At 34.1% G+C, this 22209-nt stretch overlaps 1 protein-coding gene across 10 annotated transcripts in view; it reads left to right on the top strand.

Annotated features, from left to right (window-relative positions):
• Positions 1–22209, top strand: part of brat (tripartite motif-containing protein brain tumor) — a 439119-nt gene that overhangs the window by 158901 nt on the left and 258009 nt on the right. Inside the window, exon 2 of one of the 10 annotated variants that reach the window (XM_076126205.1) lies at positions 4059–4109. The exons of the other annotated variants lie outside the window; for them this stretch is intronic. The gene's annotated coding sequence lies outside the window, so the exon portion shown is untranslated. The remainder of the gene's footprint in view (positions 1–4058; positions 4110–22209) is intronic. 10 annotated transcript variants of the gene reach the window in all.

Raw genomic sequence — 22209 nt, 5'->3', positions numbered from 1 at the left:
ATATACACTCAGCGGCAGAAAAAGTGGCCCAAAGCAAAACTACGATAAAACTTTTTAGAATATCAATATATGGTTACTATTTTGGCTATAACTATTAGTTAAACAGTTTATACACAAGTTTAGTTACAATTTACACTAAATAGTCGTAATTTTTAATCAAAAATAGGAAAAATTAAAAAATACAGCTTTTGTCGAAATCGCTTACTGAAAGTTTTTGCAAAAACCTAATACTGCACCAAAGAAAAAATCTAGTTTATACCGCGTGTTAACTCCTCTAGCATTTATGGTGACCTGCATGCATTCTGGCATGCTTTGGAGGATGTTTTAATTACTTCTTGAAGAACTTTATCCCACACTCTGACTAGAGCGGTTCTTCGCTCACCAAGTGATTCTGGTGGGTTGGGCAGTGCGCATACACTGTTTTTTAGCATGTGCCAGACATGTTCTATGGGGTTGATGTCTGGACTGCGAGCAGGCTAAGCCAGTTTTTGAATCCCGATATCAGCAAGGTGCGATTCCACAACGCGGGCGCTATGAGCTCGCGCATTAAACTGCATTAGAGTTAATCCTCCCGACCAATGAAATCCATAAGTGGTACAACATGGTCTTGGAAGATTTCTTCAATGTACCCAGCTGCTGTTAGGCGCTGATCTACGATGACAAGCTCCGTACGTGCCTCCAAACATACACCTCTCCATACCATAACAGACCTACCTTTGTAACTGACCGTCTGACGTGTTGTGTTGGGAAAAAACCGTCCTTAATGGCGTCTTTACACTCTCTCACGACCATTTGGTGCTCTTAATGCTACTCAGCACTCATCGGTTAACAAGAACTTGCTCCATTGGTCGATAGCCAAATTCACATGTTTACGAGCAAATCGTAATCGCGCAACTCGATGGTGTCTCTCGAGTTCTGGTAGTCGGGTTGGTCTTCCTGCCTGTAAATTACGTTCTTTTATCCTTCGCCTCATGTTCCGTTCACTAAGAATGACTCCGCGTGCCGCTTGAAGCCTCTAGTGAATCTCAAACGCTGTCAGAAAGCGGTTTCTCAGCACCTCGAGGTTAACAAATCGGTCATCTCTTGCGGATGTACATCGTGTTCGTCCAATTCCTGGTCGCCGCGTGTAGAGACCAGTCTCACGATACCTCCTAATCGCAGACCTTAAAGTGGTACGCGATACATTGAAAAATGCAGCCACCTCCATGGTAACGGCCCTGATCGGACAACAAGACCACCTAAGCCACTTGTTCAGCAGTAAGAGGCATCTTCAAATCTTTTCTAAAATCTAAATAGACCAATAATCAATAAAAATCATAAAGAAAATCGTTTCCGTGCAGCAATATTTCAAAATACAGAATTCAACTGACCTCTCGAATCAACACTGAATTCAGTTCTAACACACATTGTTAGAAAAAGTCATCCGTCACTTAAATTAATCTGAAATTCAACACTTCATAACACTAAACAGATCACTTCGCAACTACTTACAACAATATATCTTTCATATATTACTTAATTTGTTTACAAATTCACGATAAGCACTTGGGCCACTTTTTCTGCCGCTGAGTGTATTATCCAAATAAATAACATTATATTACCACATAAAACTCAAAGGGTTGAAATAAATTAAAAGTCAAATCTGATAGCAATAGCAAGTGTCAAAATCAAATGACAATTTAATTGGCTATCACTTGCATTCATGTAATTTAGGTTTGGCGTGTGCGTCTGTTTTATTTTTGTTTGTTTCATCTTACAATTAATACTTTTTTGTTTCTATTTTAATCTTAAGCTAATGTTTGTTTACAATAATTTTAGTTGATTGACTTTTTTGTTTTTTGACTGTAGTTTAATCCTAGCACTTGATTAACATTCTTATTAGATTATCCTATACTTTTCTCTTAGCCTATTATTGAAATCATCTTGAGAGTTTAATTGATATGACGCATAAATTGTCTAATTTATGCGTCATATCGATGACGATGAATTAGACAATTTTTTTTGTCCCGACATAATGACCCGTCACTGAAATAGCCAAATTACTATATGCTCATCACACAATTATTTCTCTAAACGGGACTTGAACCCACGGCATACAGTCCGGCGATGATAGTAGACAATATCACTCACACACAATACTTGTTTGTACAGTACCATATTATTATTTAGGAAATACTTTATACTACAATACAAAAACTTAACTCCTAAAAAACACTAAATTAATCAACACTAAACTACTCTACCACATATTTCATGACGTAATACGTTTGTAATTAGCAACTCGATGACGTCAGTGGTTGCCTTGAGTTAGGCCACTTTGTGGGTCAGTTCGTCCCTTGGCGGCAGTTGAGGGTTACTCTGTCTGTTAGTCATCTTTACAGGACGCTAGAGGGTTGAATACATTATTGAATTTTGAGTTTTGAAATTAGATTTTTGATTTGTTAAATATACTGTCATATTATTATTATATTATATTTAGTATGGTCTTATTATAGAGTCACGTTAAAATACTTGATTACTTTTTGATAAATATAATATTTCATTGAATAAAAACTAACAAAATCTCTTTATCTAAAATAGAGATTATAGCATTAAACTTACCACAAAAAAATCTATAACCAGAAATATGAGTCTGAAAATTTATGATCACATAATATGTAATTAATAACGTTTGGTTTGTGAGAGAAGTAGTAGTCAGTAGTCTTGTTGTATCATATCAAATATCGCAAACATACTTTTCAAGGACTTATTTATTTTAATACATAAAAATAACCATACGGTATATTACCAAAAAACCGTAACTCCAGTCTTTACATTGAAGTTCAAATGGGCAGTTTCCTAAAATTCCATGTCTTAAAACTGTTTGTCAAAGAACTGCCAATGATTACAAACAAAACTGAATCAACTACGAACACGACATTAAAGAACCTTGTACTATCGGTTCAGTATCACATTAGCATGAAACACTGAACGATGTGGGTTCCGGTCACAGTGTCATCGGGACGCGACATTGTCACATGAAGGTCTTAACGATTATATTCCTTCAGTGGTTTTGTTTGATTGTAAAAGAAGATTTCAGGTAAGAGCATATAATATGTAGCTGTGAAAAGTAGAGTGGAGAGAGAGTAAGAAAAAGGCAAATTTTGTATTACCATAACGAAAAAATTGCTCAACAACATATAAGGAGTGTGGTTTTTGCATTGCATTCCCTGAATGTAACCGTGACCCCTCCTAAAAATTTGATTATAAAAGAAACAAGTTTTATTTACCCATCGCAGGACTCAAGAATCAAACCTAGAACCGCGTAACACAAACACACATCGAAAATAAAAAAGACAGTGTTGTTACATAATAATATCATCTATCTTTTAAATCTATCAATACAAATATCCATAAAATCACGCCTTCTTCCCCTACGGGAAGGCAGAAACCAGACGACGCCACTTGGTACAATCCTTACAAACTGCCCTCGTTTCATTCACATCCATACGTCTAGTCATACAAAAAAGATACGTTTAAAATGAAACCTTAAAACTCAAAACAATATATTTACTAAATACTAATTCCTAGCACGAAATGAACAAATTCGCATGTCCACTTTATTTCCTTCAACACGTAACGCTTCATAAAATCGATTTTTCAATTAGCCATTCGCTGTTTTTATAATAACAGACATAGCTTCGTGATATCGTGTCAAGTTTACTACCATTACTTTACTGCCTAGATTATGTAGGTTTTATGTGTTTCAGCCTTTTATAATTACGGTGCTTAGGGTTTTTATGTCTGTTTCCTGATGAACCTAAAATGTTATTTTAAAAAACGAGTATTACTCGGTAAAACTTAAAACTGTTTGAAACTTGTTTTTTAACAGCGAGTTCAATAATATATGTCCTACAAGTAACAGGCCATCTGTCTATTATCTAGACTGAATAATAAAAGTTGCAAAATGACATACCTCTACTTACATTAAAAAAAAACAATTCTAATACTAACGAATATTACTAATAATATATTTTAAGAATCAGCTTGTATTAATCAATTCTCCATTTCTATTTCAGGTACTTACAGCGGATTTCTCAAGGGAATATTTCATACATATTATTTCAAAGGTAACCAATTACTTGTTGAAATCGTTTCTATTAACATGCGAATCGTTGGAAATCGAACGAATTCGTGTAACGATATCCGTTCGTGTATTAAATGATTGCAGATAATGAATTTTGAGATGAGTTTTGATATGCCAAGGATGTTATTAAAAATATTGAAAGTATAAGCTTTGTAAAATATTTTGACAAGTGAAACTCAGATAGTCGTTAATTTGAACCTAGGCTATACAGGAATGATTTTTTCAAAAGGTTATAATATAATTATAAATAGTTACTAGCTGACCCGGCAAACGTTGTTTTGCCATAAAAATTAAATAAAAAAACATTGTCCTGCGGAAAAAATTGAGAATTTAAACCATTCTCAGATCCCCTTGAACACACATAAAAAATTTCATCACAATCGGTCCAGTCGTTTAAGAGAAGTTCAGTGACATACACACTTACAGAAGAATTATATATACATATTATATATACTTGTTGACTTTACATTTCTACCTACTACATTACTACAAATGTTATGTTACCTCCCATTTTAAAATAACACGTGGAGTTCACATTCCTCATTTTAAACGTTCCCTGATAGATTGCTTCAAAACGCTACGTCTTGAAACAAACACAAACCCTTTTATCCAAATTGGAAGACGAAAGTCGTCGACTCCGACTCTACTTCGAGTGAGATGAATAAAATTTTCAAGTTTCCAAGTCGGTTTGAAGTCGGTTCAGCTGGGAAGAGTTCGTTGGATGTATGGAGGTGAATAAACATAGGAAAGTAATAAAGCGATAGACTTGTGGTTAAAGTTTTCAACAGTTTATTGTAAAATGTTTTTTAAAGTTTCGTGTGATCATGTTTTCGTTTCTGTAAAGTTCTTACGTTACCTACGTCATTTTCAACTTTTACCTTAATTTGTAACATCGAGTTCATAGTTTAGTCCTTAGCTTCTTACATAGTTTGTAAACAATATTCTACTCCTATTTTTGAAGATCAGACCAAAATTTCCTATTTGTACCAAGTGGCGTTCTTTGCTCTCTGAAAAGGCGTGATATTATGTATGTAGTTGTTGATCGGAAATTGTGAATTGGCTCTCTTTTCATAGTCTAAAATCAAAAATATACAATTACATTGACAATATGATGATTTGTGAAGCAGTTATTAATGAACGTAACTCACGAACTATTATCATCAATCATCATCCTATGTTCATCTTTGGAAAGAAGTAACAATAATATCACTTATCAACAGTTTCCTTCTTATCACAAAATTACAGCAAGTACTCAAAGAATAATTCTCTCGTCAAGTTTGGCTTCAGTCCAAGCTGTGGGCGGCGGCGATTTAGTCAAGGTCACGATATTTTCGGCTGTCCAAATGAGTGGGATGAGACGTGGACTATTTCCGTAATTAAGGATACTGGGTTAGCGTTGAATCGAGCGCTTTAGGAAGACATTGTTTACAAACATTGAGAGGCTATTTAGTTATGAATAATTCATTTATTCGGCTATAAGATAGTCGAGTGTACAGAAAATGGTAGAGAGAACTGGATGTTCTTTCAAATTAATAGCAACATATATTGAGTGTTTTCTTCCTCTGGTGACTCTAACAGAGTTCATGGCTTGCGGGCAAAGAATAAAGAACATACATTAATGATTAGGTAATTTTAATAGCCAATGTTATGGAAATTGCGGAAGATAATTTTCAGGACGCAAATTATAAAACTACAAAAAAAATGTTGTAGACTATAGTCGAAAATTATTTAGTCATAAGTTTTGAACAAATTATTCAGTATTAAGACATGACGTAAGAAAACGTATTTATAGACTTAATCTAGGCTCTATCATCGTCACTGACGTAACACACCGACCTCAAGGGCTCCATAACTCCTCTAAAAATTAACGAACTACCCGCTTTACCACAATTCCACTTATCAGACGAGATTGAGGGAACACAACACTCTAGAGAATTTACCAAGTAATGTATTTTGATGATATAGAAAACGTTTTTGTACTGAAAGACATAATAACAGTTTATGAAGAGCATTGATGATGTTCTGTCGATTGATATTTTTAGTTGATTTTGCGAACAGCCAACTGCGCCAGAGTTGTTTATAGTTTGCTAGAAATGTGCGCAATATATCGAAATACTCTTAATTTTCTTGCTTTTATAACCCTGATAGGAAGACAGAACGTCACCACGATGTAAATTAAGACTCAAAACGAACAATACTTCGGCAGTTCGGTAGGTCTATGTCAATGACTCCTATTCCCATAATTCATGTAATTGCTAAGAATTCCTTAGTAATACATGAATCAGACTAAAGACTTGAACGTAAAACTCTATGCTGTAGCCGTACTTACAACTGACATTGCATTCATTTCAGTGCAAATAATGAAATAATGTAAAGAAGAATCGCGTGATCATGAAAATACAAGGTTTAATTCAGTAACTTGTACAACCCAAATAGTTTAAACTTACAGACCAACAAAGATATGACAACAACACATTGCTTCTGAATTGCAATCATTATAATTCCCAAGATGAAGAGTCTGGTTTAAAACTAGGGCAACACAACTATGAATGTGAACTGAAAGTTTACAAGAAAACCAGCATACTTGAGACTTGTCCAAATTGTTTATGAAGTTTTGGAAAGGCGCTTAACCCGCATCTGAACAAGTGAGCTTTGTGTTTTGTAAGAACACTGCCTAGTGGTAGAAATCGAGATGTAGGTATTAAGTAAGGGACGCAAATGCACCATTATATTGTATTAAATGCACCATTATATTGTATTAATTAATTATTTTTTAATTCAATTATACTATTGTATAACAGTTTAAAGTAATATAGGGTACGGCTAGTTTTTTACACACAATTTGAAATCAATTGAACTTATGTTAACAAATCGGACTGCTGAATTTCAAAATACCACATTGTCGATAAAAACCAGTGTAAAGTCAGAAAATGTAATAATAACATGTGAAGATCATTTTACGATAAACCTAGTACAGTAGTACACGTATACGAAACTTCGAAAAAAATGAAGTGAGTAAACATAATCACTGGTGATTTTTAAGTGTTCCAAACCTTAAAAACTGGAGGCTAAAGCACAAACCAATCGGCTATAACTTCGTCTGATTAATATAAATCGGCTATTTTTTAGTCAAATGCAGGTCAGTGTAACTCGCCCACCTAATCGTGGCTCCATTGTTTTATAGTCAATGTTGCATAGGAAATTAATTATTCGTTTGTTTCTAGACTTGAAGATTTATTATGTCGATGACTTTGATAGTGACAATTGATTCTGTTTTATAGTTAAAATGTTGATTTTATGCAGGTTTATTGCAATGTCAACTGGTGTAGGTGTATCTGTACCAATAAAGTTGACGAGTTTGTTTGTTTACGCGCTTATCTCAAAAACTAGTAGTTCGAATTGAAAAAATGTTTTTGTGTTGGATAGTCTATATCATCGAGTGAATAGTGCTCCTTTTTGTTATGGTTCATATATTTTTATTCTTACACCATTTTAGGTTCTTTATGAAGTTTTGAATGAGACAAAACGAAAATCCCCAAAAAATATAAATATAAGTAATTATTCACAAAAACATTAATGGATTATACACTTATTTTAATGCGTGCATTCACATAACCTTCAAATACGAACAGACAACAAAATAAATAATCTTCAAAATTCACCACACAAAGATACATAAAATCTAGTTCAGTAAACCTATGGTACGAATTTTATTCTTGGCACCAGTATCAATTGCTCAGCCATTAAAAAAATAAACATATTCTCGTACAAGTGTGTAGTAACAAATAAAGAAACGTGTCTAGCTGTCAACTAGAGCAGATTACCTGGCACGGATCCAAACCCGCACCCATTGAGACAAGTATTGACATGTGGGACTACCCCAACTAAATATTTTGTTAGAAACAGTTTTGTACTCGATTGTACTTGAATGAAAAATTGTTTGTGTAAGTACTGTCGAGTACATTAGTGCTAAAAGCTTTTGTAGGTTAGAGGTTGAATGTGATATTATGAAACTGGACTTGTTATGTCTGTGGAAAGTTTGAACTAAAGAGTATTAAGAAATTTTTGAGAGGTAAATTTTGTTTTAATTTCTATGTGTTAAGTAATTATTGTATGAAACTCTAACTTTGAAAACTCTTTATACAAATAAATTTCGTATTCTTTTGTCATGACACTTTTGTGTGTCATGAGAATTATCAATATAATATTTCTTTCATGACGGTTAATGACTGTGAATTTCCTCTAAAGAAAACCCGACAATTTCTATGTATATTTTTTTATACATATACGCAGTAGGAGCTACAGGTAACAACTAGCGCTATAACATTATCATATCAAAAGTACTGTCACATTAATGCTAAAAGGTTTTTGGATAAAATCATTAGAAACATTGTAATCATTAATAATTATTTACTTTATAAAAACCTAGGCTTTGTAACCCGCTAGTAAATGAAATACGAAATAAAGTGTGTTTTCAACATAAAAATAAACGTTCTCTTTTAAAATGCTTACTCTCGGTTACATGGAGCCAAAACCTAAGAGCAAAATGTCGATGAATTGAATATATGTATTTGCTTACGGGTATAAAAAACATGATATTAAAAATACAACTTAAAAAATTATTCTATGCGTTGTACTGGAAACCCATACAATCAAAACATATACATTCCCAGAAATGTAGATTTTAAACTTAACCAAAACTTCTATTTTACTCTCGGGATTCAAAATCGTTAAAACTCTTTGTTTACATTACATTCTTAGCTCATCAAGTAGTACTAGTAGAAAAACTCTCAGCTATTTGACACCCCGCCCCGTGGATTGTTTGGCACGGGTTCAAACCCGCTCATTGAGTAATTGACTGCTCAATGGACTGTTTTGCTTATAAACAGATAGTTGATCGCTTGAGGTTCATTTGTATACTCTTAAGTAAGCAAAGTTACGTTTGAACGAAGTTATGTTGAAATAATTTATTTTGGGAAGTTTTTTAAAAAATTGCAAAAAAAAATAATGTTTAATCGATTTATAAGCAATTTATTGCTTTTGAGGGCTATAAGGTCCAAAGAAAACTTGGGCTGTGTCTTTTATATTTTCCTCTATTATAAAAATCTCAGAATTTAATCTTCACGTAATATATCGTAAGTTTATCGATGCGAGTTCATTATATATTTTTTATTGTACTAAAAAGATGTGTAACTACATCAAGATTAACTTCTTTTGTGACTAAACAATAGTACAACATTTCAAAATTTGTGTATTCCCATCTTGGGAATACACAAATTCATAAAAAAATCCTCATAAAGACACTATTTAAAGCAAAGTAAATAACGTATTATATATTTTTCTTTGTAACGGTAGTCCTCACATATAAAACAAACAAAAAAACCTCCTCTCCAGACTATTTTCCATCGAGTCACGTTTCACTAGTACATCAATATAACGTGCAGTCCAGTCGATGTCCCATTGACCTAGCTCAGGACGGAAACTACATAAAAATGTTAAAATATCGCCCACGGACGTGTTACTATTTAAATTTCAACGGTCATCGAAGGAAAATATTGACGTCATTTATAAAAGGTTACAGAGACGGCGAGTTTATTTATTTTACGTCAATGGAAATAGTCTCCTTCAAGCTATATATTTTCATTAAAATCCTACTAAAATTGTAAGTCTGTATTTACATATGTGAGTGACCAATGGCAACATCTAGCATCTTAACTATGGAGATAGAGATAGCCATTATTTCGTAAAAATATGTGGAAATATACTGTTTTCTATATATATTTTTGGGAGCGTTTTCTATTTCATTCTCGAAAATATAGCATCGAGAGTAGCAAAATGTGCATCAAAGATAAACTGTAGGCACTTATCTGTCTCTACTAACACACCACACGTTAACAGCTGATTTCAATACCAAATGTTTGACGCTCACTAGATCTAGATGCATTATTTACCACATGTGCTGTACAATAATGTACTAGAAAATACAGCCCGGACTTGTTCATGTCAATAATATAAATATTACATGCTACTTAGCCGATTTTAAGCTTCTAAAAACATTTTTTCGCTTCGACAGGTAACTTTATCCTAGAGAAATAGTGAGTTTAAAATATTTTTTACGTTTTTGACACAGCGTACCGAGAATAAGGGATGTAATAAACTGATTTTACATGATTCTCTGATCCCAAAACAAAGAAGTATTTAATAATCCGAGATGACTTAGACTTGTATTGTTAGTTTTCGAAGATTGTAACAACAATCAAAAGAATAAACAACAATATCAAAATAAAATTAAACCGAATCACAAACATTTTTCCGCGTAGACATCGTATTCCTACAAGATACACAGATTCCTATAAGACATACAGACAGCAGACAGTTTAAATATCACTAAGTATATTTATACAAAATGCAGACAGACACATTACCAACAGCAATTACAATACACATGTTTATCCGTCTTACATATTCATGACAAATGGATTACTGCATTAATGAAGCATTAATACATGCTAATGTATCGATTAATATATTTTTTATTCCTGTATTTAGACTAATATGGGTAAGTATTTGCATAACTAATTAAGATGTGTCATGTTGTGAAGTTCTTGGGCTGATTGTGTCACGTGTATGTCGTATTTATGTTGTTAAGTGGTAATATTTATAAGATTGACATGTATAGGTGCAATCTTTTTTAACCGACTTAAAAAAGGGGGGTTTTTAATTCGACTGTATTTTTTAACGAAATAAACGATATTGTTTGTTTATGACCTTATTCTATTAACATACACATAGGGCAGTTTCAAATGAGTATTTAGAATACTTTGTTATTTTTTGTAATAGTTTGTAGTGACAGTTTAAGGCAACATAAATTTCATTCATATATTAATTTTTTTTTAAGTTGTGCCTCTTTTTCTTCTTTTTTCACTATTGTTTATTAGTTCCGTTAAATAGTAACCGATTTTATAAAACATACAATCCAATTTTGGGCTGCTACTTTATGGCGAACTAAGTACACTATATTTACCAAGATACATATTTACGACATTGGCTGTACAAACCTAAAAATACACGCCGTTTTAGGGCCTGAATTTCTTTATCCTAAAAATAACTAGTACTTTATCAAAAATGTCTAGAAAACTCAGCAGAAAATCGAAGGTTCTTCAAGAGCGTCATATAATGTGAACTGTTGTGATAGATTGCTCGCATTATCAAAACGTATAACATTATTGATTATAATATTAACTGTCACATTTTCTTGAACTTGAGACGAACAAAAAAAATAATATTAATACTATGCTTACTATAAAATACTAGCGATCTTAAACAAAGAGTTAATGCAGCAGTCATTTTACATTTAAAACAACAGTAAGACCCTTACACATGTCCAAATCACTGTTCTGAATATCATATTCTATGTTTCAAAACGGCAACAATTACACAGACGTAATGTGATATAACGTACACAAACAATCAGTTAAATCATAATCCACTTGCAGGGCTTCCTTCAAACCGACTAATATATTTCGTTGACGAAGCCATATTACGCGACGGTGTGATGTAATCCCTCGTCCTTGAGACAATACGACCAATGAACTTAAAAAGGCCTCGTATAAAAGTAAATTTGGTTAAAAACTATTTTATGTTTAAGAATTTTGCGTAAATATCCAGCTAGGAGCATAAAAAAGAATACACTTTAGTTCAAAAACTTATTAGAGAACTATGTGTGCAAGATTCACGATTAGCGAATGTATGCAAGTGTAAATTATAGGCGTATATTGCCGTTGATGTTTCTGGGGTGTGGTGGATATAAATACGTTGTAAATACACATAATTAGTCATTATATTTATACTAAGTTGTTGGATTGTATCACAACTTCTATCGGTCTTTTGTCATTGAAAATATCAATTAAATTACTGCGTTTAGTCAACAATAAGTAAATAGTAATAGTAAAATTACTCATAAGCTAAAAAAACAATACTTACCTACTAATTTTACTATTTTCGTTCATAAAAATGGAATAAAAAATACGAGACCGTGTTTTTGTTCTTCACTGGATACAAGGGTCAAGATTTGAGGGCGCGAAGGTCTTAAGGTCACTGCAGACTTATTTGGGAATAAAAAGGAATGCTAGTTTGTACTTGATTGTACTCTCACTTTGTCTGCTGTATTCATTATATGTCTGGGCCTAATGGATGTACAATCGAGCTCAAAAGCAAAGTAATGAGATTAAAGCTTGAGTGGAGGTTTTTATTAGCTCTTTCTTTTGGATTAAAAGGCAGATGTTAAGCATTAATAGGCAGAATTATCTATTAGGAATGTGACATTAAGATAACAATAAAGAGAGAGTACAAATATGGATCAAACGTTTGCGTTCTATCTAAAATCTTTTTTTTTTTCTTAATCAAATAGTATTCGTCACTATCCCTAATGTCACACGCTTACAAAGAACCCTCAATAATGAAAAGTGAAATCTAATAATCAAAACTTAATTCATGTAGCACATTAAGAAAATCTTAATAAACTCATAACTTTTAAACTCTCGCGTTGCATGTTTAATGTATAATAGAATACGGGAATTAACGCGAACACGCATTTTACCTTAAAATGCCTAACGTTTCGGCGCAGGTTGCACTCGCCGTGGTCCCAGGCAGACTGGAGCAGCGATGACAGGACTTCGTGTATATGAGGCGGACGAATGTCCATCCACCCTCATATTTTGATTTTTCCAACCGCCAACACACACTACACTAACCGTGTCCCTATTCTGTGAGCTAACCGATTGCGAAACATAGCGAGGTTTTGTAACAGTAATCACTGGATTCCACGTCGCGGATAATTTGAAGCCGTCTTCCCGATTGAAATTTGGATGTTTCTTGATTTCGATCGCTTCACGAACAATCCTCGAGTAGAAATGTCGTTCAGTGGAGAGGACTTGAGGGCGATGGAATTCAATCCAGTGATTAGTTCCTGCTTCGAGTAGATGTTCCGCAATGGCTGACTTGCTGATTTGACGGTTCTTAACAGCGGCGATATGTTCCTTGACCCTTTCAGCTATCGACCGCTTAGTCTGGCCTATGTAGGAACTACCGCAGCTGCAGTTGATCTTGTAGACACCTGGTGTTTGAAACGGTAGTACATCCTTCGGTGTGCCCACCATGCTGCTGACTTTTGCCCCCGGCGTGATGCTGATGCTGTATTGTTTCAATACATTCCCGATCTTATCAGTCACTCCTCTGACGTAGGGCAAGTAGGCGGGCTGTCTGTTGACCTCCGGATGTTTACTCCGTTTCGTGATCCTGTTCCTTCGTCGACTTACGTGGTATCCGTTCATTCGTAGTACCTCCTGAACATGTTCCAGCTCCTTCCCAACATGTTCAGGGTCACAGAGGTCATGAGCTCTGTTCTTCAGTGACGTCATAACGGACTGCAAGTGACGGGGATGGTGATGTGATGTAGCGTGCAGGTATCTATCTGTGTGTGTCGGTTTCCGGTAAACACAGTGTGATAAGGATCCATCGGGTTTCGCGGCAACCCTCACATCTAGGAATGACAACGACCTGTCCGTCTCCATTTCGTAGGTGAACCTCATCTTAGGGTGAATGGAGTTTAGGTGTTCTAGATATTGATCTACTTCCTGTTGACCTCCTTGGATAATGCAGAAGATGTCGTCCACATATCTTTTCCAAAGCCGTATGGTTTTTGGTCCGAGTGCCAATGCTTTCTCCTCAAAGTGCTCCATCCAGAGATTAGCCAGTGCAGGGGCAACGGGGCTGCCCATTGCGACGCCATCAATCTGAAGGTAATGTTGGCCTTGGAAAAGGAAGTAGTTGCCGTCCAAACAGTTTTTAAGAAGATCAATATAGTTAACTTTTAGTGTAGTGTGTGTTGGCGGTTGGAAAAATCAAAATATGAGGGTGGATGGACATTCGTCCGCCTCATATACACGAAGTCCTGTCATCGCTGCTCCAGTCTGCCTGGGACCACGGCGAGTGCAACCTGCGCCGAAACGTTAGGCATTTTAAGGTAAAATGCGTGTTCGCGTTAATTCCCGTATTCTATTATACATCTTAATAAACTATTTAAAACTTAAATCACACCCGATACCTTTCTAAAAACACAGCCTACTAACACAGAACGAAGAAGTTTTGACAAACACATACACACAACTGCACACATACACTTACTCACACACAAGCATACCCATATAATCATATGTGTTTGTGTATAAGATGAAAGTATCTTTTATCCAGTGACAAAAAGTCGCGAATCCTTATCGAACTGTAAACATCTTACTTTATCTCACCTTTGTACTGCGAGGGGTGGCCGCCTCCCCGTCACATCAAAGATTGAAGACTCTAAGGTGCTTGCGTGAGGTGCGGTCTTAGTAGGAGATGAGCTGAGATGTACTATGAAAGCGCTTAGTTTCATTCTGTCGAGTCAGTTTTAAGTGAGAATATTATTTATTTTATGATATTACATTATTAATTACAAAACCCAACCTGCACATGGCTCGCGTGGTGGACCCAAGACCTAAGCCCTCCGTCATTACAGGAGGAGATTCTTGCCCAGCAGTGGGATCGGAATGAGTTAAATTTATTTTACTTACTTATATGAATTTGATTCCCCAAAACTACGTTCCAAAAATTTTATTTATGAATTGAATGCCGAAATTTTCTCTGACGAGTAACAATTAGGAACTTACTAAGTAACCTGAGTCTTACCTAATTTCACAACCCATTCTTCATAGACTTTTTAGTTTCAAATGAGTTATTTCAAACGTGTAGTCTTTTATCAAAAGTCGAAACACTTACATTATTTTACACCTGCAAATTACACTTTGATAACATTGCATAAAATAAATTTCACACTGGTATCAGTGTAATAATTTAAAGCTTATAACATAATACATGAACTTTGTGCCATAACTGATTAATATTGATAAAGTTTCGGGTACGATGTAATGAGTTCGGATGCTGTGGTTTCCGTCTAAGATAACCTCTTGTCTGTAATACTTGTAAGTACATATTTGTATGAGGTACTAGATCATTTATGTATGTGTAGGCTATGTAGTAATGTGAAGAGAGAAATGGGCGCTAAATCCAGTCATATAAATAAGTTTAGAGCAAACGTAAGAACGTTCATTTGATAAAAATATGCCTAAAGTATGAAAAATATGTCTTCTGTTTAAAGCTTGGTAAGGAAGAGCTTATTTACTGTAAAAATGCCAACAGTATATTCATCGTTTTAATCGTTTTGAAGTAAACCAATTAAAATATCTGCAAAATAAAACTAAGAGGCGATTTTCTACTACTATCGATAGCCGGCTCCGGCCGGATCCAGAAATTTGTATGAACATATGATCAGCCCCTCGAGCGGGCTTAGGTACTATTTTAGCAGCACATTTTAAATGCCAAGCTCTCGATACTTTATAAAACTGTCTGTCGAGAATACCGTTACCGTAACGTCCCATATTTAGGGTAAGATTTATGCCATAAATAAAAACACTTTTCACCTCGCTTCGGCAAGGTTTGGAGAGGCATAGACCCTAGTTTCCCCTAGCTTCGCTCATCTTTCACTGAGGCCAACCCTCGAAGGAACATTTGCATGAAAATGGAAGCGTTGTTTGACCCTTTTTCGTTGTACCTATTTGTTTTATTTATCTGCTTCTGTCTCGTCAATTTACTCGTGAATGTTTCAAAAGCATTCAGTTTATATTGTGAGTGTAAAGAGAATGAGTGTTCGTTTGCTTTAATTTCTTCAGTTCGGGGCACTTGTACTACGGGCCAAAGTCTATGCTAGGAAAAGAGACATTGGGACTTTACTGCCGTTTTATTTTATTAACATTGAACATTTAATGTCTTGATTTCATGTATCCAAAAATACGTAGTTTAAAAGAACTGTAGACCACGATTCCCAAATTGTTGAGATGCTATAAAGCTCCTTGCATGATGCTTTTCTAATTTATTAAAGAAATGCTCGTTATTTTGACTTGCTCAAAATTACAAGAAACTATTATTTACTATTATAGTAAATAATAGTTTCTTGTAATTTTGAGCATTATAATAATAGTAAGTAAGTTTTTAATCTATACTCCAACTACAACTATATTAATAATTAAACGCGTGTGCAACTTCCGGATTTCTGGTTGTACAAAATATACATTTGCATATTTAGGGTATTTTTAGCCAATTTCGATTTTTATTTAAATTTATATCCAGCAGTTCACGGTACTTTTATTTTTACTGCATCATTCAATATATTTATGTACCTAGCAACAGACTTACATTCATAAACACATCCAAATTATACCCATACATTTTCATATATCAAACAAAAAACACGGACACACATAGATTACAGTCTACTCTGTCAGGTTAAGCCTCGAGGCTCGTAATATGTAATTAACGGCTTGATTGACAACCAATATTGTTTGATATAATGTTAATTAATTGTGTTGCTATGGTGATACTCGGATATAATTAGATTTGGTGATTTGGGTCTGATTTAGTTATGAACTTTGATGACCTTTGTGGGTCGTTGGACTATTAAATCTCGGATGTGTAGCAACAATTTACAAATAATGGTTATTTTTGGCCGTTCCTGGTTTGACAAAAAAACTTTGATTTCTTTTTTCTGACTTGAAATATACTAATGCTTTACTACACTGATTAGAATTACTGAAGTTTTATTTCAGAAACAACAAAACTGTTTATAAGTAAATATATTTTTGACGATTTTTACACCATCATTTACTTCAAAACTAAACAGGGATCGCATTATGGTACTCAGGCGTATTAGTTATTTTAATTTTTAAATCGCTTTGTATATACATAGAGGTAACTTCTTCTTCTTAGCGTGTCGATGGCAGACAAATAATAGTATTAAAACTTAAAATAGTGTATGACACTTTCTGTCTTGCCAGCCAGTAGTATTCGGCTACGTATATAGAGGTTACTAAGCATTCGATATTTTAGAGTCAAACTTATTCAATTCATCTATTTGGTCAATGCATGATCCGATGGCTATAGTATAGTATTGCTATTCTCTCAATCTTCAATACTTATACATAAGCGTCGTTTTCCTTCTAAGAATCTAAGTTCCTATAAATAACTGAAACTCCAGGTACAGCATATAAAGATGAACTTGTACCAACATGTGTAGCTAAGTTAGTGGATGATTAATGTGTGTTGCCAACTCGCATGTAAAATATAACTGAACACGTGCTTTCTATGTGGGCCGGGGTTGCACTGTTAGCGAGTTTCGTACAAGCAAATTTTTTTTTGTAAGCGTTTTAATTGAAAGCTGTTTATTACATCTTATTGGAAAATGTTCGTTGTTGAAAGGCAAATTTTCACGGCTGCATAAATTTGAATAACGGATTAGGTCAAATCTTAATTATTTATTTTTTATATTTATGTAATCTAGTGTCTTTGTCAAAAAGGATTCCCTTATTTCAGAAACGAATTGTCCCTATTTTTTTATTTTAGTAGAAACACTTGGTATATCGAAATATAGAAGAGAGAAATATAGTTTCGCAACATATTTTGCTACTGAAACCTCTCAGTATAAAACTTACTTCAAGAAAACTCGGCAACTACACGAATATAAGTATCAATTGATTCAAGCGAGATCTAGTAGACGATTCTTAATAGTTAGAACTTCTAGAAACTAGTAGTAATATTGATGGAAATCCACCAAAACACAGTCGGATATAATCGGATCTTCTCGGATTTTGAACGGAACATTGCCAATTTGATTTCCCTAAACTTTATGCCTGAAACTCTAATCGCTTCCCTTGGTGAGAGCACGGGATGCGATTAGGGTTACAGTTTCATACGCAGCTCCGGTTTTGGATACCAATTTGATCCTGCCTGGCCAATTTAATCCTTTAGTAATCATAATTGAATTTAGATTGTTGATTTCTGTGGTGTATTGCTTGTATATTGAGAAATGAACTAGCTTGTCTTTTGTTTTTGATCTTAACGAAACTTTCCTCGGTTACAATTAGTACGGTAGTTCGATTATATGTTATTGAAATCTGCGCAACATGTTTATGAAACTTAAATTATTCAGTAGTCGTTAAAAGGTTCTATGTTATATTTGCTACTAGTAATTGAAAACATTACTACTTTAAAATCTGTCACTTATAACTTAATAACAAATTTCAAAACTTCTTTAGTTAGTTATATTTCACGTATAATTAAAAGCTTAACAAATATTTCATCCGAAATCTAAATATTAATTTAAGAGTCCTTCAGTATTCACTTTCAGAACTTAATTCGTTTCATTATAATCTAACGTATCACAAAGTGAAGTGCCTTTGCCACAAGTATTCCATTACGTGCATTAGAAATATTATGACTACCCTCAAGAGAATATATACATAAATTACTTAATTATACCGAGTGCACTCAAATTAGTTGCATTTCAAAGAAAATGTTAATACTTATACTTCTGGGAAAGGAGTTTATAATTAAAGTGCTTAATAGAAATGCTCTTTGTAAGTTACGTATCATATTTCAAACCGTCATATTTCGGTATTTTATTTGAGTATATGGCAATATTGTGTTTTTGAGACAGTAATTAATCAAATTAAAATATTACTAGCTGATAACCGCCACTCCGCTCGCGATAATTTTAAGTAATATCGTTTTATTTTTCTGTTATGCAAGTAGTTTAACCTCCCTGTAAAATGTAAGTAGTTTGAGCCGTATTGGGGAACATCGGACACATATAATTGGAAGCATTTATCCGTTTTTCTACTGCTTTATATAGCTCATATGCTGAGGAATCTGCGGCAATGTGGCAGAGACAATAGCTGAAAAAACCTTTTCATGACAATAAATAAAACTAAAAGTTTTCTAAAGTAACTAATTTTGTCAAGTTACCTCAATTTACGGTACTTTCGCTACAGATTCTCAAAATCTGAATGTCTAAATGTTTCTCCTAAAAATACCTAAGCACATAGCGTGAATACTTTCCCATTTTATGACTTCATAAAGTATAATCACGGTTTTTATGACAGATGCTTTATGGTTACGACAAAACTGTGACAAACGAACCGAAGCTGTATTAGAAGTGACTACATAAAAGTTATCATATTTTGTTTTATATATTCATATATTTATTTTATCACGTCTCGTCGTATTTTTGTATGTCATTTTATTACTGAGATATTTAGACGTGTTAATGAATGCAAGCATAATTTAAATGTTTTCTGGTTCTAAAATAGCTTTTGCTTTAGCTGGTAACTTTCATGTCAAGAATTTCTTCAATCTTCAACTCGACTGGGGTGTAAACTGAATATTATGCAGCATCAGATCAGATTTGTTATAATAAGGAGGTTTTGCAGTTAGTAAATAAGTGACGGATAAGCTATCTGCGAAATAATGTGACAGCAAATAAACGAAAATAAAGTCAGAATTTCATCTAGTAAGCTATTTGATATATGTATGAATATTCAGAAGTGGTTGAAGTATGCCTTGAAGTCGTAAACAATACACATAAAGAAAAAACCAAAACCCTTTAAAAATATTGATGAATATTTTTTTTTGTTTAAGAATCTACCTAACCTGCATTAGTATCCTAATAAGGGTCTTCTTTATCTCTAATTGCGGGAGAAGATCAGATGCTCAGCACTGAAACACTAAGGGACCCATTTCACTATACGAATTCTTGTTTGTAATCAAATAGAGTATATAATACTCTTGTAAGGTTACTAAGCCCTTAGTTTGGGCAGCACTACCACAGGCCTAAGTAAGTCGTTGAAAGCTGACCCGCTCGCACTGGCACTTGTACCTAATTCTAATAAAACATGGAACAACATTTGCTTAGTGCTTACATCAAAATAATGCGAGTTGTTTACTGCGTGGTATGATCGAGATAGCTACTTCTTCAATATTTACTTTCACTCACATGTTATTGTTTTAAAGTTTCTATAATAAGAGAACGTAAATAATTGGCTTATTATTAGTAGAATTAGCAAACTTCTCATTCTTTTATCCGACATTTTTGCTTGGTAACTGATAGGCAGTTACTTTTTCACAACAACTCATGCAAAAATTACTTAAATTTAATGTTCAAAAAAAAAACGTCGGGCAGCAAATAAGGTATCCTAACCTTTAAATTTTCAATCGCGTATAAGACCCGTTGCATTATAATATTACTTAAATTTAGTCTAAGACCGTGTCCAGAAGAGGCAGGTACGGCAAAGTCATATCGAAGATACTTCAATTAGGATTATAGCTGATAAAACATGCCTTTATACACATAGCAAGAAATTACCATCGATCTTATTATAAAGCCATTTGTTACTACTTTAAATTTAAGCATACCTAATTGTTGCACGATAAAGAATATCAGTTAGACACCAAAAGCAACGTATAAAAGACTACCTGAAGAAAACACAAATGTTGCCTTACGCAAACTCTCCCAGCCTTGGTCTTTTGCGTCACTACACACCGCGTGAGCCCTGACGACATTCTGACGCACAAATTGTATAATTGAACAAATTGTTTGATAAAAATAGAACAATTTCACTGTTTGAGATCAAAAATAAGTTTGTGTAATTACGATAGACGTTTTGATTGACGGCACGTGGGTAATTACGTGAAATTGACGACAGCAGTCTGTTCCTTTTATAAAGGGAACCAAACAGAGCATCGTGTTATTATTACTTGTAAATGTAATACTCTATCATATTTACAAGTAATAATAACACGATGCTATCATGCCACAATAAATGCGACTTCCAGACCTTATTTTTCCTTTTGTAAGTTTGCCTCTTTGATTGTCATTATCATTTGTAGTCTGGAAGAAAGGATGTTTTGGACAAGCGCTCGAAATTTCATACAGACACACACTCATATCGATGAGGACCCGAAGCAGACAAGATGGCAAAATTTAAGCGTCTGATTCGAGCTCGTAAGGATATTGCTGTTTTTTTAAAACGCAGTTATCTGCCATTAGCCGAACGGCAAGAGCATCGTTCCTACTTTGTCAGTAATATTCAAATCTCTCTTGTTACATTACAACTAACACTGCCAATCTCTGCTTTGAAGAATTTGGTTTTAAAACCAGATGTAATAAATGATGCGGCTACCTTAGTCAACTCTTATAAAGTCGTCATGCAAAATACCTAAAAATCTGCCATTTATAAATACATCAACAGATTTATACCCAACCAGGCGATATTAACGTCCCATGAAATCAGAAATCAACATTCTTAGACGAATCGTTAGGCTTTACGCCGCTAATCAACGCGCAATGGTGTGAGGAGTAATTAAAACGATCGTAAACCATGTGTTTATTCATTGGTTGCCAGGTCTGGGCAAATATTGAGAGCCTAGTTTTACTGACTATTATACTGAGTAGTAATATTATATGAGATATAGATTTGGTCATAAATCATGTGGTAAAATATAGACGGCGCCAAAAAGCTATTAGTGCAAATACCTGTGTTTCGTTTTGTGAGAATTGCACTCTGGATACTGATGTTATTCACATTTTAAAACTATTGTGGCTTACACACATACATACATTAATACTAAGATGCACAACGGGTCTTATGGGCTGTAAAAATGTTAAAGATTATGATACCTTATTACTATTGATGTAGTTAAATAGTATTTTTCACAAAAACAATTATAACAGACGTTTCACAACAATGAAAATAAAGTTGAAAAGTAGCTAAAGAAAATTGATTGCGGGAAGCAATTTAGCAAATAAATGGTGATTCTACTATTAATGCAACTTAGTTTTAAACTTCCAGCAAAGTTTGAAGCTAGACTTATGTTAGTTTAGGTCATTGCTACCCATCAAACAAAACAATGTATCACTCTAAAACCAAATCACGTATTAAATACAATATTTCTAATATAAAATGTGATTCGTGACACACGCGCGCCGCGGACGTCCAATTATTCTGTGATTATGCACATTATTGGGTTTAGATCACGATATCATTGTAATAACAGGGCGATGCAGTACAATGTCACTCGTGCAAGTTCGATGAACTCTGTGACGTGCTTTGCAATCTAATTGTCTGTGTTTTTCAATACGTTTGATTAATAGTGTTGACCTG

Source organism: Anticarsia gemmatalis, chromosome 18 (genome assembly GCF_050436995.1).
Source record: "Anticarsia gemmatalis isolate Benzon Research Colony breed Stoneville strain chromosome 18, ilAntGemm2 primary, whole genome shotgun sequence".
NCBI lineage: Eukaryota > Metazoa > Arthropoda > Insecta > Lepidoptera > Erebidae > Anticarsia > Anticarsia gemmatalis.
This window is presented reverse-complemented; position numbering and strand designations above follow the sequence as displayed.